Source organism: Triturus cristatus, chromosome 7 (assembly GCF_964204655.1).
Source record: "Triturus cristatus chromosome 7, aTriCri1.1, whole genome shotgun sequence".
Lineage (NCBI taxonomy): Eukaryota > Metazoa > Chordata > Amphibia > Caudata > Salamandridae > Triturus > Triturus cristatus.
In genome coordinates this window covers 982,131,574-982,147,790 of record NC_140590.1, presented here as the reverse complement: position 1 = coordinate 982,147,790, position 16,217 = coordinate 982,131,574, and positions in this window count along the sequence as shown.

Genomic DNA, 16,217 nt, shown 5'->3' with positions numbered 1-16,217 from the left:
CGGAACTTCGGAACCTGGTGGGCCTCTGTATACCTCGGATCTTGCTCTCTCAGCTAGGCTCTGGTCGGGATACTTCGCACTTCTCACCGCCTCGTCTGGGTGTTGATCGCAGCCTCAGTCACCCCCGCTTGGCCGGAGGGAGATACAGGAAATCCTGCGGGTACGCGTAGTTGTCCGTCCAGCTGTGGCAGGAGACCGGGCCTGCAACGCACCTCCGGCGCGTGAGATGAGAAAGTGTCCCTATTCGGGCGCCAATTTATGTGGTAAATATTTAATTACCTGTACTATTTTTTATGCGGTAAAGTCTAGTAAGAATAACTCAGTCAAAATAAGAGGCAGAATCCGTGGTATTAGAGGTTCTGAAAGGCTTTATTCCTTACAAGGAATTATGGTTCGAACCATAGGCATCAAATTCCATCACCACGAGGGTTCAGGAAGGGAAGGCAATACATTATTGACAAGTAAAGATATTTATATGAAAAGCATTACATTAAGACAGATGCAGGAGGCGTAACAGCTGATAATATAGATAATAATACACATACGTAATGAAAAAAGGCGTAAACATAGGCGTAGACTAGAAACGTCATTAAACATGATGTCACAGGTGGGTGGATCCATAAGAGAATCCTGCAATGTCAGCAGAAATACTTGGCAGAGATGCGTGCGCAGCCGCATGACGTGTGATTGACGTGCAACTAGAGGGTGAAGGGGACTTGACATTTAGCTCTACATGTGGAGACAGAAGTCTGGGGGGTCATGTCAACCTAATCCCAAATCATATCTAATATCTTATGTTTAAAGAACTGTATTATCCAAAAGGAAAGGTCTCTCGGACGGAATCTATTCTATACTGACTGTTAGTGCGTGTACAAGCGTCTAAGTGTCTACATGAGATGCGAGGGGGTAAGAATCCTCCATAGTAACAGGGGCTATGAATTACTTGCATGAGGACAGTGAGGCCTGGCCCTTTGCTCGGTAGCTGGAAGAATGTTTACCTAAACTACTAGACAGGAATGCATCGGATGAGGAGCGGAGCAGATAATCTTGAAGGTGAAATACAGTTTTTGGCAGGCAACAGGCCGGATCAGGCACCGTTAGCCGCGCAGGGAGTAGGACAAAGTTCATGGATACAGATGCGGGCTTGGACTGGAGCTTTCAGAGGCAGAAGGCAGGAAAAGGCTTGATGGCAGACTCCAGGGCCTACTCGCCTGAACTGTAAAACGTGGAAAGTGAACCACATAAAGTCGGTGGCCTTTCATACTTAGGAACGGAATATCCGACTCAGTCATGGCGGATCTGAAAGAGGACATGTTGACGGTGGACGCACATGTATTTGCGTCTTCATAACTGGAACTGGAGGGAACATACATGTACTTGTAGCATGTACATGGAGCCGTTGGGGTCTAAGATAGGGGACATAACTGATCATAAAATTCATATTTCCTCACCACCATACCAATTTTGGTATCAGCGAACCGCAAATGAGTAACGCGGTATGTATGAATGTTTTTGGCATGTTTCACTAATGAATTCATCGTGCATACAATACCACATACTGAACCCTATGGGTTCCATTTTAGAACAGTAGCCATTTTGTGGTTGCCCTCACATAGGCTGCGCACTAAGGCCCTGCCTAGGCCTAAAGGACACGTACACCTTCTTTGACTGCTTTCTGACCTGTGCAAACTGACTCCGCTGCCCGAGGTCAATCCTGTCCGGCCGGTTCCTTTTCTCGCGGCCTAATGTGATTAGCATCAGGGCTCGACCCATCATAAAGTCCTTGTTCGTACACGATCTCTGACTAAGTTATTTCACACCTGACTCTATTTCCTACTTTATGGCTTGTTTTACGAGCAGGAGGTGCCCGGTTTATTGGGGTCCGATGTTATCTGATGAGAGTTCTGAGCCTTGCTGGGTACAATGACTGTAAGCTTAATGAACTGAAATGTGGGATTGTCATTATGGCTCTGCTGTTCCTTTGAAACTAAAATATGTGAATGACCACTTGTAAAACAGGGGCGGTGTTGCCCCCAAAGCGTAATTTTGTGTATATAAGTAAAGACTGGTTTTTGGTTCAGGAGCAGTCTCCTGAGAACATACATCGTGTTGTACTTCTCGGATACCTGTGATTGGTCTGCAGCCAATAAATACAATCTTTGAGTTCACCTAGAAGACTCTGTGTTTCTGAGGGTCTGAAACAGGAAGAATCCGAAGTCTTAGGGTGTGTTCCCCTGCACCGCTGGGTTTCTGAAAACCCGGTACTTCAATCCCCCCCAAGAAGAAGAGGGGTCGTCCGAAGAAGGACATGTGAGAGGCAGATGTCCCAGCACATCCCCCAGGGCCTCTAAACCTGTTCTGGACAATGTTCTTTGTGCGCAACCCGTTCACCTTGTTCAATTGCACACAACTCGCCCACATGACATGGAAGGTTTATGTTGGTCCAATGTAGCAGATGACTGTGGACTTTACTTTGGGCATTTCATCTACCAGCACTTCCAACTCTAATGTGAACTTTGGATTCAAAAACCAATGTACAGCACCCACCATCCTGTGCTCTTTCCTCACACATGTCCGGAAATAAACTCACCAGTACACCATACTTGCCTCTGTTGTGATTCCAACTTGTCATGTGTCATGGAGATGTCATGGAGATGTCGATCTGCTAAACAACACAGTGCATGCCAAATACTACAACAATGTGACCAACGTTAGGTGAGTCATGGTGATGTGACACATGTGAGGGAGACACACCACTATGGCAACACAACACATACTCACACAAAAAGCTAATGGGCAGGACCGAAGGTAATGGCTACTCGGAGTCTTAGTCTCTGTAATATCGATTGTTTTGGCGGCGTCCAAGAGAAGGGGGATTCAAATTCCAGCTGCGTGACTACACGCTATAGTAGCCATTACCTTCGGTCCTGCCCATTAGCTTTTTAACTCTACTGCACTGACCTCTGTGTTCACATTCTTCGTTACGGCATACTCATTTGTTTCCAATTCGACTGCTTTTATCTATTAAATGCTGGATATTTGTCAACATATCTTGACCACTTGGACTTTCTCCCTTTTATTTGAACACTCTTCAAATACCTTTCTGTTCAGTGCGCTACTTTCTATAATTGATTGATCTATAGAAGTTACCTATTGGCTGCACCTACCCAGGGCTCCAAATCCAGCTTTGGACCCCTCTGAAAACCAACAGTTTTTAATTTTGAATGAATCCCGGCACCATAACTGAATGATACTGGAATTTGAACTTATGACATGTTTCTCAAGGAAAACTTATATGATGCGCCCTGAAGAAGGAGCCTTTTGAGTTTTATGGGATCTCCGAAAAGCGCATCGGCGCTTTGTCTGTCTTTATTGTTTAATTGTTTGCGTATAATGTATGATGTTTTGTCATTTATTGTCTTGTAAAATTGCTGTTGTTGTTTTTTTATTTGTAGACTTTGGTCCCTCCATGCCTTCTCTATTCTATACCTTGTAATCACGCTGTGTGCTGGGTTAGGATGTATTGTATTTTACCTTTGTTACCTATTTTGCACTATATATAAACAAAAGAAAAAATTGAATACTTTGAAAATGACATATCTTGAAATAAATTAACTTAGTTTTTACTATACTCTTGGTCTGTGGGTTTGAGTAACTTTATGGACATATTGCCTAATGCTTAATTATACATGTGAAGGAAGTTCTGTGTTTTCCGAGACAGGTGTACGCTTTGGCCATTGAATCGTATGGAGACGGGTGCATGTGTATTTTCAAACTATGCGTAGTACAGTCAGTTGACCGAGCCGGGCGCACCCATTTGCTCTGGACTGTCATGGAGACGGATGCGGATTCAAAACTTGTACGAGTTGTGCGCTGGAAATTCAGTTAGATGCCTACAACAATGGTGCAATTCCTAGGGTTTTATGAAGGTGAAGATTTGAACGATGCGGAAAACGTGTACGAATCGTACATGTCCATGGATTGGCCAGATTCATAGAATGCAACCGTGTTGGACCTATCACTGGGAACACATGACACAGAGTCTGCCTCGGCAGCAACTGCCAGAAGAGGTGGCAGGGCCTTCGGGGCTGGACCCGGAGGATTATAAGAGTCCAGCTGAAGCTGTCACCTCCTCGCAGGAGGGGCGGACACCGGACCCTGACCCCCCACATGCTCCGGATACTGGCGGTGGTCTTCCTGGATCTGGATAGGCAGCTGAAGGCCAGACAGCAGCAAGGAGGGGGTAAATCCATGCCTAATCTGTGTACTATGTCTGACATGCTAATTGCAGTCTTTTGGCCTGGTCACACTTCCACATTACGTAGGTCTTGTAGTCCAATACTCAGGTCCCTCAATTGTGTGATGCACCCTCCTCATCTGTTCCACAGGTGTGGCCCCTACAGTCTGTTGCTTGTGTCACTAGGGCACTGTGTCCCTGCAGTCAGCTATGCTTCAGCTTCCGGACAGCATCTGTTCCCGTGACTCTGTTGTGTGTTTCATGGGTGGGTCAATTGTTTTCCCAATGCCTGGGATCTGACATGTGATCTGTGTGTGCCCTTGATATGTGTTCCAATTGCTGGTCTGATTCCCCACATGTGGCTGGAGGATTTCAAACAAAACCATGCAGCAGGGGTTTCAGGAGTATGTATATAAGGTATGTCACACTTGCTTAGCCACCTGACTACTGTCCAGGGCCAAACACTGTTTCACGTAGACCTGGGCAGTCATGCCTACTCAAGGGCATTTACAAACACTCTGTTATCCCACTCCTGTGTATCAACTTACTGGTTGTGCTTAGTGACATGTGCCTTCAGGTGTCTGCCTCTGTGTCATTATGGTGTGGCTTCCTGTTATGTACAACTGGGGTGTCCATGATTTTGAGGGTCAGCAGGACATCTGAGATGTGACTGTGAGAGACAAGACCTGTGTAACATATAGGTGTGTGATCATCTGACAGCGCACAATGGTGTATGCAACTGTGTAATTCAGGCAGCTGGGTTACATGCACAGCAGACTGTGATGTGCTAATGTACAGGGAGTTGTGTTCGCAGAGACTCATATGTCTGATCTGCATGATGTGGGGTCTTCTGGGTCTTGGATATGTTGTTTGCAGGGGATGGGCAAGTGCACTTTGTCATCTGCAGAGTTAGCTTTACCCCTGAGCTATGATTGTGACACAGTGCATACTGTTGTTGTCTGGATGCCCTGCCCCTGTGACATGAGACAGTGTTGACTGACTTTCCAGGCATGCCAGTGCCATGGCATTTAATTTGCTATGAGTGATCCTGCATTGTGTTCAAGTGTGCACCATGTACCCCAGTGTGGCATTGACTATTAGGACATGAGAGCATCATAGTGTGTGTTGCTGGCATGCATCACAAGCATGTGAAATGAGTCTCTGGCCATCCCTTCATCCGGACACCTGTACTGAGTCAGTGGCAAGAGATGTGCAATGTGTATAGTGACATACTCCTACATGTTCACTTGCATGTCCAACAAATGTGTGGGTGGTGCATGTCGGCACATTGGGGTATAATCATCCAACATGCAACAGATATATGGGTGCAAGTCAAGGAGGGATATGGGTGCCATGGGTGAATGGTGAGAATGAAAATTGGCTTATTCTAAACAGTGTTGGCACTTTGAGTGTTCAGCTGATGTGCCAGGCCTTGCCCTGTGATGTGATGTACTCACTGTGGTGTGTGCAGTCAGTGCAGGTGACTGATGCTGTTCTCTTTCTTCCTATTTCTATACAGATACATCCACGGCCACAGGAGGGGACAGCTCCACGGACCAGGAGGAGCCACAGAGCCTGACAGGGACAGAAGGAGAGGAGTCGGGGGGACCCAGTGGCACGGAGGGCGAGTGGAGCCACACGAGGAGTCCTCAGCACCATCCACCCCAGCTGAGGGCCACAGCAGCTCTGAGGATGACTCCCTTGTGGAGGCGGGTGTCAGCAGCCACCAAACCCCAGCTAGTGAGGCTGTCCCCACCACCACCATCACCACCCTCCCATCGGCTTCCATCCCAGAGGTCCATGGAGGCTCCCATGTTCGGGAGCATGTCTCCTTTGTGCCTGGCACCGCACCCCCTGCCCCTGTGTCCCCTGCTGCCCTGAGTGAGGAGTCTATGGACTTACTTAGATAGATCCATGTAGGGCAGACATTGATGCTGAGTGTCCTCCATGTACACACCAGTCTGTTGACGCAACTGGTGTCGTTCATGGAGGGCATTTCATCGGGCATGTCTGCCCTACAGAGGACCAATCAGTCAGTGGCCTCCTCCCTGACGGCAACAGTGTCCCTCCTCCAACAGTCCCACACCCCTCCTACACCTGCACCACCCACGATTCCTAGCAGCCTACCTGTCCCAAGCACACACACACCTGCACATTCTCACAAAGCCACAGACACGGGCAGCACACAAACCCCCAAACCAAGGGCTAGACGTGCACACAAGCAAGCGCAGGAGACTGATACCACACTCACAGGGGATGGTTTGCAGACACACACACAGTCATCCACAACCACTCCGCAGTCCTCCGAAACCTCTCCCTCCCAGCCCCTTTTCCTTGCCTCACCTGCACCCCATTCTGCTCACATGGATTTAGGCACTGCAGTGGAGTCCACGACCACCCCGTCTGACTTGGGCACCTAATCCACTCCATCTGACCTGCCCACTGAAGTTGTGCCGGCACCCACCCCATCTGACTTGTGCCCCACAGTTGTGACTGCACCCACCACTTCAGTCAGCTCCACTGCAGTTGCAAGTGACTCTCCTGCATCCACCACCCCTTCACTGCCTCCTTCTGCTACGCCCTCATCCTGTCCCTGCGGTGCCTGGCCTGCCCCCATGTATGCCCCTCCGAGAGGATGTCCCCTGTCCTTACCAGTGCAGGCAAGCAACATGTGACAGTTGTCAATCAAGTTCATTCTTTATCATTTGATAATGGACGTGCCATTGGCCTTTTGTTTGAACGGGCGTTTACATTTTCATATGCTGAAAAAAGCTTTTTTCGTTATCCTTGTGAACTTGATTTAGCTGTACATTAGGTCGATGATGTTTAGCATGCCCTTGCACCTGTAATGCTTGGTTTCCAATTATTGAATACTGAGGTGTTGATGTGAGGTACTCCATGTGGTCCATGAGATATGTATCCTATTCTGGTCGGTATCCATGTCATCCTTTGCAGCTAACTGGGTGTGTCATGATCAACAATTTGTGGACATCTCTGTGAACATTTCATTTGCATGGTCACATCTGTGACTTGCACCCATGTACATATGATGTGCTTCCCATTGTCCAATTTGTCTATTTCCCTGACTTTGGGCGCATCACCACTGGACCTACAGGTGTGGGCATAATTTGTATAGGAGCAACTAGGTCCTCTGTGCAACTTGCTGTACATATGTGTTGAGTATGTGCAGATGACTTAGGGGAGACTCACATACCCAGGCTGTTGTGACCAGAGCCTTCATTGTGTGGTAACTGATGGCTGACTGACCAAGTGTTCTGCTGACCTGAGTGATACGTGCTGTGACTATGTTTGGCACAGCTGGGCTTCCACAGGAGTTGGGTCCCCTCAAGTAAGTGTGTTGTTCCGTGACATAGCCTGGGCCCATGGTGTGTGTTGTGTGAGCATGTGTGTGTGTGTCCAAATCCCTTTTCATACACAGGCAGTGTTCCCTTGATATGTTCCTGTTGTTTATGCTTGCTGAGTGGTACTGTGTTCATCCCACAACTTTGCCATGGGCTACCAGATGTGTGGGTGCATGACACACTACTGGTAATTGGTGTTTCATCATTGGGATTTTTCAGTTCTGAGTGGTGATGATGTTGTCAGACGCAGATGGGACACAGTCAGGGGTCCCCAAGGCACTTGTTTGTTTGCAATATGATGTAGTTGTCCCTAGGTGATACCTTTCAGTGATTGAGACATGTGTATGTGTTTGTGACTGCTCCCACTTGTCCGGTTCAGGGCTGCAATGTTTGCAGGTGTCAGCATGTGTGCCTTGTGGTTCTCCTTGGCTTCTACATTGTCCTGGCACTGTGGCAGTTATTCTGAAGGTTACATGAGCTTTGACATCATGGCCAGGTACTGCATACTGTCTGTCATTCACCAGGGTTGTAAACTGTCCTTGTGTGATGAGTCTGTGCACCTTAGTTCCTCCCAACATTCCTGTGTTTGTCATGGGTGCATGTGCAATGTCACCTGTCCATGTGGGCTTCACAGATGCACATTGTTGCATTCAGGGTGTGTGGTGTTGAGGGTGGACTGATGTAAATGTTTGCATGGATGGGCCCCTAGCTCCCGTTTGTCCATGGATGACGGGCCATGCTGAGGGATTTGTGTTTGTGTAGATGTGATGTATGTTTGTGGCACAGGACACATGTCTGGTTTTCACAGTTTGTACGACATCTACCTTTGTCATCACAGTGGAGGTGTCATGCATGCTTGTGTCACCCCAATGTCTGGTCCCTGGGGGTAGTGCTGTTGTGTGTCAGTCTCTTGCTGTGTTAGTTTGTGTTCATTCCAGCTTGTGTCACATGTGTCTTTTGTGCTCCCTCTCATCTCACAATGCCTGATTGCCCACTAAGGTGGTCCCAATGATGGTTTACTTTTGTATGGCACTGTGTCCCTCATCTGTGTCACTGTGGTTCAGCCCCTTCATGTGTTGTGTAGTTGCCTGGGGATATTGAGACAGACACACACATGTTGTGTCAGATGTGCAGTGTCAGGTTACCTGTTTGTGTTTGTGCATCTGCATCAGTGCATTGGTATTGCTGTTGTGGGCCATTGTCTGGATGCTGTTTTAGTGATTTACCCTGCTGTCCCTGTGAGTCATGTGACATCATTGTGCACATTCATCCTGGTTGTTAGGTGCCATTGCTGGCATGGAATGGGAGTTTGTGACCTGACACTACAGTCTACACAGGTTGTTTTGATTAGTGTGTCTATTTTCCAGATGTGTGTATGCTTTATGATGGTCACTTCTGCTTTTGTGTCATTGTACACTGTATGCATTGTCAGCCCCCATGTGTGGTGCTTGTCAGCACATGGCCGAGAGTATGTTTTGTTTTCCCAGCACTGTTAGCCTCACCACATCCCAGTGGGTATGGGACACAACCACTAGTTTGCCCCAAAGTGCTTCATGTGTTGGGACCGGGAATCATACATGCTGTTTGGCATTTGCAGCTTTGACCATGATGGCACTTACCTTTTGGTCACTGTGATGAGGGAGGGTTTAGATCCCATCACCACAATGCTGGACATTTGCTGCAGTTTGGAACCCCACACTTAACTTTTGTTCTACACAGTGAGGGGGTGTTATTTTTACATTGACACAGTGCTATTGTGATGCTTGCCTTGTGTAGTGCACACTCATTTTTTGGTCACACATGTGCTGGTAGTTACATTGTATGTTCGAAGTCATAATCACTGTTGTGGGCATTTGTCACAGACTACACACTGTTGTCATGATGTTAGGGGGGATGTCTTTTGCTGACATACCTAATGTTGGAGTATGATGGATGTGTGGCGCATCACCCATCCTATGGGTGGGGGTGGCAGTAGTGCTGGGCAACAGGTCCCCTATGGGTGGGGGTGGCTGTAGTACTGGGCAACAGGTCCCCTATGAGTGGGGCTGGCAGGGGTGATGGGCAACATAAGCCCTATGATTGGGGGTGGCTTTAGTGCTGGGCAACAGGTCACCTATGAGTGGGGGTGGCAGGGGTGATGGACAACAGGTCCACTATGGGTGGGACTGGCAGGGGTGATGGGCAACATAAGCCCTATGAGTGGGGGTGGCAGGGGTGATGGGCAACATAAGCCCTATGAGTGGGGGTGGCAGTAGTGCTGGGCAACAGGTCCCCTATGAGTGGGGGTGGCAGGGGTGATGGGCAACATAAGCTCTATGAGGGGGGTGGCAGTAGTGCTGGGCAACAGGTCCCCTATGAGTGGGGGTGGCAGGGGTGATGGACAACAGTTCCCCTATGAGTGGGGGTGGCAGGGGTGATGGGCAACATAAGCCCTATGAGTATTGGTGGCAGTAGTGCTGGGCAATAGGTCCCCTATGGGTGGGGTGGCAGGGGTGATGGGGAACAGGTCCCCAATGGGTGGGGGTGGCAGTAGTGCTGGGCAACAGGTCCCCTATGAGTGGGGGTGGCAGGGGTGATGGGCAACATAAGCCCTATGGGTGGGGGTGGCAGTAGGGCTGGGCAACAGGTCCCCTATGGGTGGGGGTGGCAGGGGTGATGGGCAACAGGTCCCCTATGGGTGGGGATGGCAGGGGCGATGGGCAACAGGTCCCCTATGAGTGGGGTGGCAGGGGTGATGGGCAACATAAGCCCTATGAGTGGGGGTGGCAGTAGTGCGGGGCAACAGGTTCCCTATGAGTGGGGGTGGCAGGGGTGATGGACAACAGGTCCCCTATGAGTGGGGGTGGCAGAGGCGATGGGCAACATAAGCCCTATGAGTGGGGGTGGCAGTAGTGCTGGGCAACAGGTCCCCTATGAGTGGGGGTGGCCGGGGTGATGGACAACATAAGCCCTATGAGTAGGGGTGGCAGGGGTGATGGGCAATAGGTCCCCTATCGGTGGGGGTGGCAGTAGTGCTGGGCAACAGGTCCCCTATAGGTGGGGGTGGCAGGGGTGATGGGCAACAGGTCTGCTATGGGTGGGGGTGGCAGGGGTGATGGGCAACATAAGCCCTATGAGTGGGGGTGGCAGTAGTGCTGGACAACAGGTCCCCTATGAGTGGGGGGGGCTGGGGTGATGGGCAACATAAGCCCTATGAGTGGGGGTGGCAGTAGTGCTGGGCAACAGGTCCCCTATGAGTGGGGGTGGCAGGGGTGATGGACAACAGGTCCCCTATGAGTGGGGGTTGCAGGGGTGATAGGCAACATAAGCCCTATGAGTGGGGGGGCAGTAGTGCTGGGCAACAGGTCCCCTATGAGTGGGGGTGGCAGGGGTGATGGGCAACATAAGCCCTATGGGTGGGGGTGGCAGTAGGGCTGGGCAACAGGTCCCCTATGGGTGGGGGTGGCAGGGGTGATGGGCAACAGGTCCCCTATGGGTGGGGATGGCAGGGGCGATGGGCAACAGGTCCCCTATGAGTGGGGTGGCAGGGGTGATGGGCAACATAAGCCCTATGAGTGGGGGTGGCAGTAGTGCGGGGCAACAGGTTCCCTATGAGTGGGGGTGGCAGGGGTGATGGACAAAAGGTCCCCTATGAGTGGGGGTGGCAGAGGCGATGGGCAACATAAGCCCTATGAGTGGGGGTGGCAGTAGTGCTGGGCAACAGGTCCCCTATGAGTGGGGGTGGCCGGGGTGATGGACAACATAAGCCCTATGAGTAGGGGTGGCAGGGGTGATGGGCAATAGGTCCCCTATCGGTGGGGGTGGCAGTAGTGCTGGGCAACAGGTCCCCTATAGGTGGGGGTGGCAGGGGTGATGGGCAACAGGTCTGCTATGGGTGGGGGTGGCAGGGGTGATGGGCAACATAAGCCCTATGAGTGGGGGTGGCAGTAGTGCTGGACAACAGGTCCCCTATGAGTGGGGGTGGCTGGGGTGATGGGCAACATAAGCCCTATGAGTGGGGGTGGCAGGGGTGATGGGGAACAGGTCCCCAATGGGTGGGGGTGGCAGTAGTGCTGGGCAACAGGTCCCCTATGAGTGGGGGTGGCAGGGGTGATGGGCAACATAAGCCCTATGGGTGGGGGTGGCAGTAGGGCTGGGCAACAGGTCCCCTATGGGTGGGGGTGGCAGGGGTGATGGGCAACAGGTCCCCTATGGGTGGGGATGGCAGGGGCGATGGGCAACAGGTCCCCTATGAGTGGGGTGGCAGGGGTGATGGGCAACATAAGCCCTATGAGTGGGGGTGGCAGTAGTGCGGGGCAACAGGTTCCCTATGAGTGGGGGTGGCAGGGGTGATGGACAACAGGTCCCCTATGCGTGGGGGTGGCAGAGGCGATGGGCAACATAAGCCCTATGAGTGGGGGTGGCAGTAGTGCTGGGCAACAGGTCCCCTATGAGTGGGGGTGGCCGGGGTGATGGACAACATAAGCCCTATGAGTAGGGGTGGCAGGGGTGATGGGCAATAGGTCCCCTATCGGTGGGGGTGGCAGTAGTGCTGGGCAACAGGTCCCCTATAGGTGGGGGTGGCAGGGGTGATGGGCAACAGGTCTGCTATGGGTGGGGGTGGCAGGGGTGATGGGCAACATAAGCCCTATGAGTGGGGGTGGCAGTAGTGCTGGACAACAGGTCCCCTATGAGTGGGGGTGGCTGGGGTGATGGGCAACATAAGCCCTATGAGTGGGGATGGCAGTAGTGCTGGGCAACAGGTCCCCTATGAGTGGGGGTGGCAGGGGTGATGGACAACAGGTCCCCTATGAGTGGGGGTTGCAGGGGTGATAGGCAACATAAGCCCTATGAGTGGGGGGGCAGTAGTGCTGGGCAACAGGTCCCCTATGAGTGGGGGTGGCAGGGGTGATGGGCAACATAAGCCCTATGGGTGGGGGTGGCAGTAGGGCTGGGCAACAGGTCCCCTATGGGTGGGGGTGGCAGGGGTGATGGGCAACAGGTCCCCTATGGGTGGGGATGGCAGGGGCGATGGGCAACAGGTCCCCTATGAGTGGGGTGGCAGGGGTGATGGGCAACATAAGCCCTATGAGTGGGGGTGGCAGTAGTGCGGGGCAACAGGTTCCCTATGAGTGGGGGTGGCAGGGGTGATGGACAACAGGTCCCCTATGAGTGGGGGTGGCAGAGGCGATGGGCAACATAAGCCCTATGAGTGGGGGTGGCAGTAGTGCTGGGCAACAGGTCCCCTACGAGTGGGGGTGGCCGGGGTGATGGACAACATAAGCCCTATGAGTAGGGGTGGCAGGGGTGATGGGCAATAGGTCCCCTATCGGTGGGGGTGGCAGTAGTGCTGGGCAACAGGTCCCCTATAGGTGGGGGTGGCAGGGGTGATGGGCAACAGGTCTGCTATGGGTGGGGGTGGCAGGGGTGATGGGCAACATAAGCCCTATGAGTGGGGGTGGCAGTAGTGCTGGACAACAGGTCCCCTATGAGTGGGGGTGGCTGGGGTGATGGGCAACATAAGCCCTATGAGTGGGGGTGGCAGTAGTGCTGGGCAACAGGTCCCCTATGAGTGGGGGTGGCAGGGGTGATGGACAACAGGTCCCCTATGAGTGGGGGTTGCAGGGGTGATAGGCAACATAAGCCCTATGAGTGGGGGGGCAGTAGTGCTGGGCAACAGGTCCCCTATGAGTGGGGGTGGCAGGGGTGATGGGCAACATAAGCCCTATGAGTGGGGGTGGCAGTAGTGCTAGGCAACAGGTCCCCTATGAGTGGGGGTGGCAGTAGTGATGGGAAACAGGTCCCCTATGAGTGGGGGTGGCAGGGGTGATGGACAACAGGTCCCCTATGAGTGGGGGTGGCAGGGGTGATGGGCAACATAAGCCCTATGAGTGGGGGGGCAGTAGTGCTGGGCAACAGGTCCCCTATGAGTGGGGGTGGCAGGGGTGATGGGCAACATAAGCCCTATGAGTGGGGGTGGCAGTAGTGCTAGGCAACAGGTCCCCTATGAGTGGGGGTGGCAGTAGTGATGGGCAACAGGTCCCCTATGAGGAGGGGTGGCAGGGGTGATGGACAACAGGTCCCCTATGAGTGGGGGTGGCAGGGGTGATGGGCAACATAAGCCCTATGAGTGGGGGTGGCAGTAATGCTGGGCAACAGGTCCCCTATGAGTGGGGGTGGCAGGGGTGATGGACAACAGGTCCCCTATGAGTGGGAGTTGCAGGGGTGATGGGCAACATAAGGGCGGAAACGGCTATGGATACTGCTTCCGGGCGACTCGGTTCGGCATTAGGAGTTACGGCTCGAACGGAGAATGGAGCTTGAATCACAGCCTACGTGTCGGTCGGGTTTTTGGCAGTTATGCGCATCGTACTTCAGCAACAGGACGGACCGGCTACGGGTACGTGTCGGTCGCAAGTTAAGGCTATGAACAGCTCTCGGAGAGCTGTCCGACCCAGATCGGAATCGACCCCTAAATATCGGATTTTTCCAGATATGTCTGCAGGGGCGGCTCGCAGACGTAAAGAGTTTGTGAAGCTTTTGTATTTATTTAAAGCAAAGGGGGCTCAGGCATCCATTGCACAGCAATCTAAGTTAAGGGTGTTGGTTAGAGGAAAATTCCATATGCTTTCGCTCTTAGAGGAAGCCCAGGAGCTATTGAGAGAGATTACTACTGTGGGAACCACTCATTTCTGATTTATGTTTGCTAGGTCTTCGCTGTTGTGTGCGGGGGGTAGATCACCTAGGGTGCAGAAACAGGGCACCCCATTGTCAAGAAGGGAGGGAGCGATGTGGTTTGTGGGGCCTGAGGGGATGACCACATTTCTGGGGGGGTTTCAAGCGGTCAGGGGTAGAGGTATTTCGGGTGGGGTTCCTGTGGGGGTGGGTATAGCAATAGTAAAAAATGAACAGGAAAGATATAAACTATTTTATAGAATTATTCTAAATTGTGGAGGTCAAGCCAGTTGGGACCAAAAATGCAGAATACATCAGGCCAAACAAGATGAAACTAAAACATGCAGAATACAAAAATTGTTACATATAATGCCAAATGGATTACTTAACCCGCGGAAAGGCGCTGTTCTTCTAAAGTGGATCTCCTCCCTCTCTCCCGAGATTGTATTTTTACAAGAAACACATCTTCGGACTGACATCCTAAAGATAGCACTTCCCAAGAAGTATTTGCAGGCATACTTTTCATCTGCCAATTTAGCTGTCCGAGGGGTAGGGATTTTACTAGCAAACACCCTTAACTGTCAGGTTAAGGATGTTCAACGAGATGGGAAAGGTAGATGGCTTTGGCTGAAAGTTAAGCTGCAGGATACAGTCCTGAACCTGGTGAACTTTTACGGTCCTATTGAGGACGATATCGCAGAACTTGGTCAAATTTATCAATTAGCAGTACGCATGGAAGGCATACTAATTCTGGGGGGTGATTTTAATTTTATTCAGAATTTGGCACTTGATACATCAAATAAGGCAAAGCGCCAATTAAAACTTAAAACCGCCATCCTAGTCCCTTGCAATTTACCTATCTGAAAGAAACACGTTAGTTAGATTCCTGACCTTTGAATATCCCCAGGCGTCAGGCTGGATCCGGAAAGATTTTTCGTGAGCAATACCTCTTGCGCGTCACTAGGCGTCGTCTGCGGCTCCGCGTCCGTCATCGGCATCATGCGCCGGAATGACGTCGTCGGAGTACTTAGACGCCGCCTGTAGGAAGGTGTATATCTGACTATGTTTACCCCCAACTTTTTGCCTAGTGTCTAGCTGGTTTTTCAACTTAGTTGGCCTGAGATCCTGCCATTCAGGGTCTCAGGCTGTCTGCTCTCTCTTTAAAATGGACTCCATGTACCCTAGGTACATACACAAGTGGTAAGGATCACCTTATTGGACCCTGTACAGTGTACCCTAGGTACCCAGGGCATAGGTGTATCCTGGGCCTACCAGGGGCTGCAGCATGTATTATGGCACCCCTGGCCTGGCCTTACAATCAGACACAACTGGCTGATCACTCAGCTGGGGCAAGGTCGTGTAATCACCCCTTGCTTAGATATAGTATACCTATATCTACCCTTAAAATAGACACATGTGTACCTGTGAGCCACTCCTATGGCAGGCCTTAGCAATCCTGGAGGCAGAGTGCTTGGTAACATGTGAGATGATGCTCTAGCCTGAGCTGAGCCTCTCTGCAGCTTTCGGAACCATGTCCTTATAGCTGTTCTTTGATATCGCCTACCATATACTCTTAAAGTGCCTTATAATCTTAAACGGTTATGGTAACTATGGTTTGGCTTCATCAAAACATGTCGTGTAAGGTGTCTAACACTTTGGAATAATACCCCCATACCATTTCTGGTGATGAGGATATTATTCCTCCCTTCTAGAGGGAGAGACATGTTAAAATCCTACTTTGCTGTTTAACTCTGACCAAAGCCTCAGCATCACAAAATGGATGCTGCTGCCACAGACACGAGTCTGACCTCCTGCAGCTGGGAGCCCTCCCAGCCAGGGAGGCCTGGACAATAGGTTTCCTGCTTGGGGAGGTGCTAGCACCTCCCCAGACAGACTTTAGTGTATTGGGGCAGGGAGGGCTGAAAGGAATGAGACATGCCTGGGGCACACAAGGTGCTCCATGC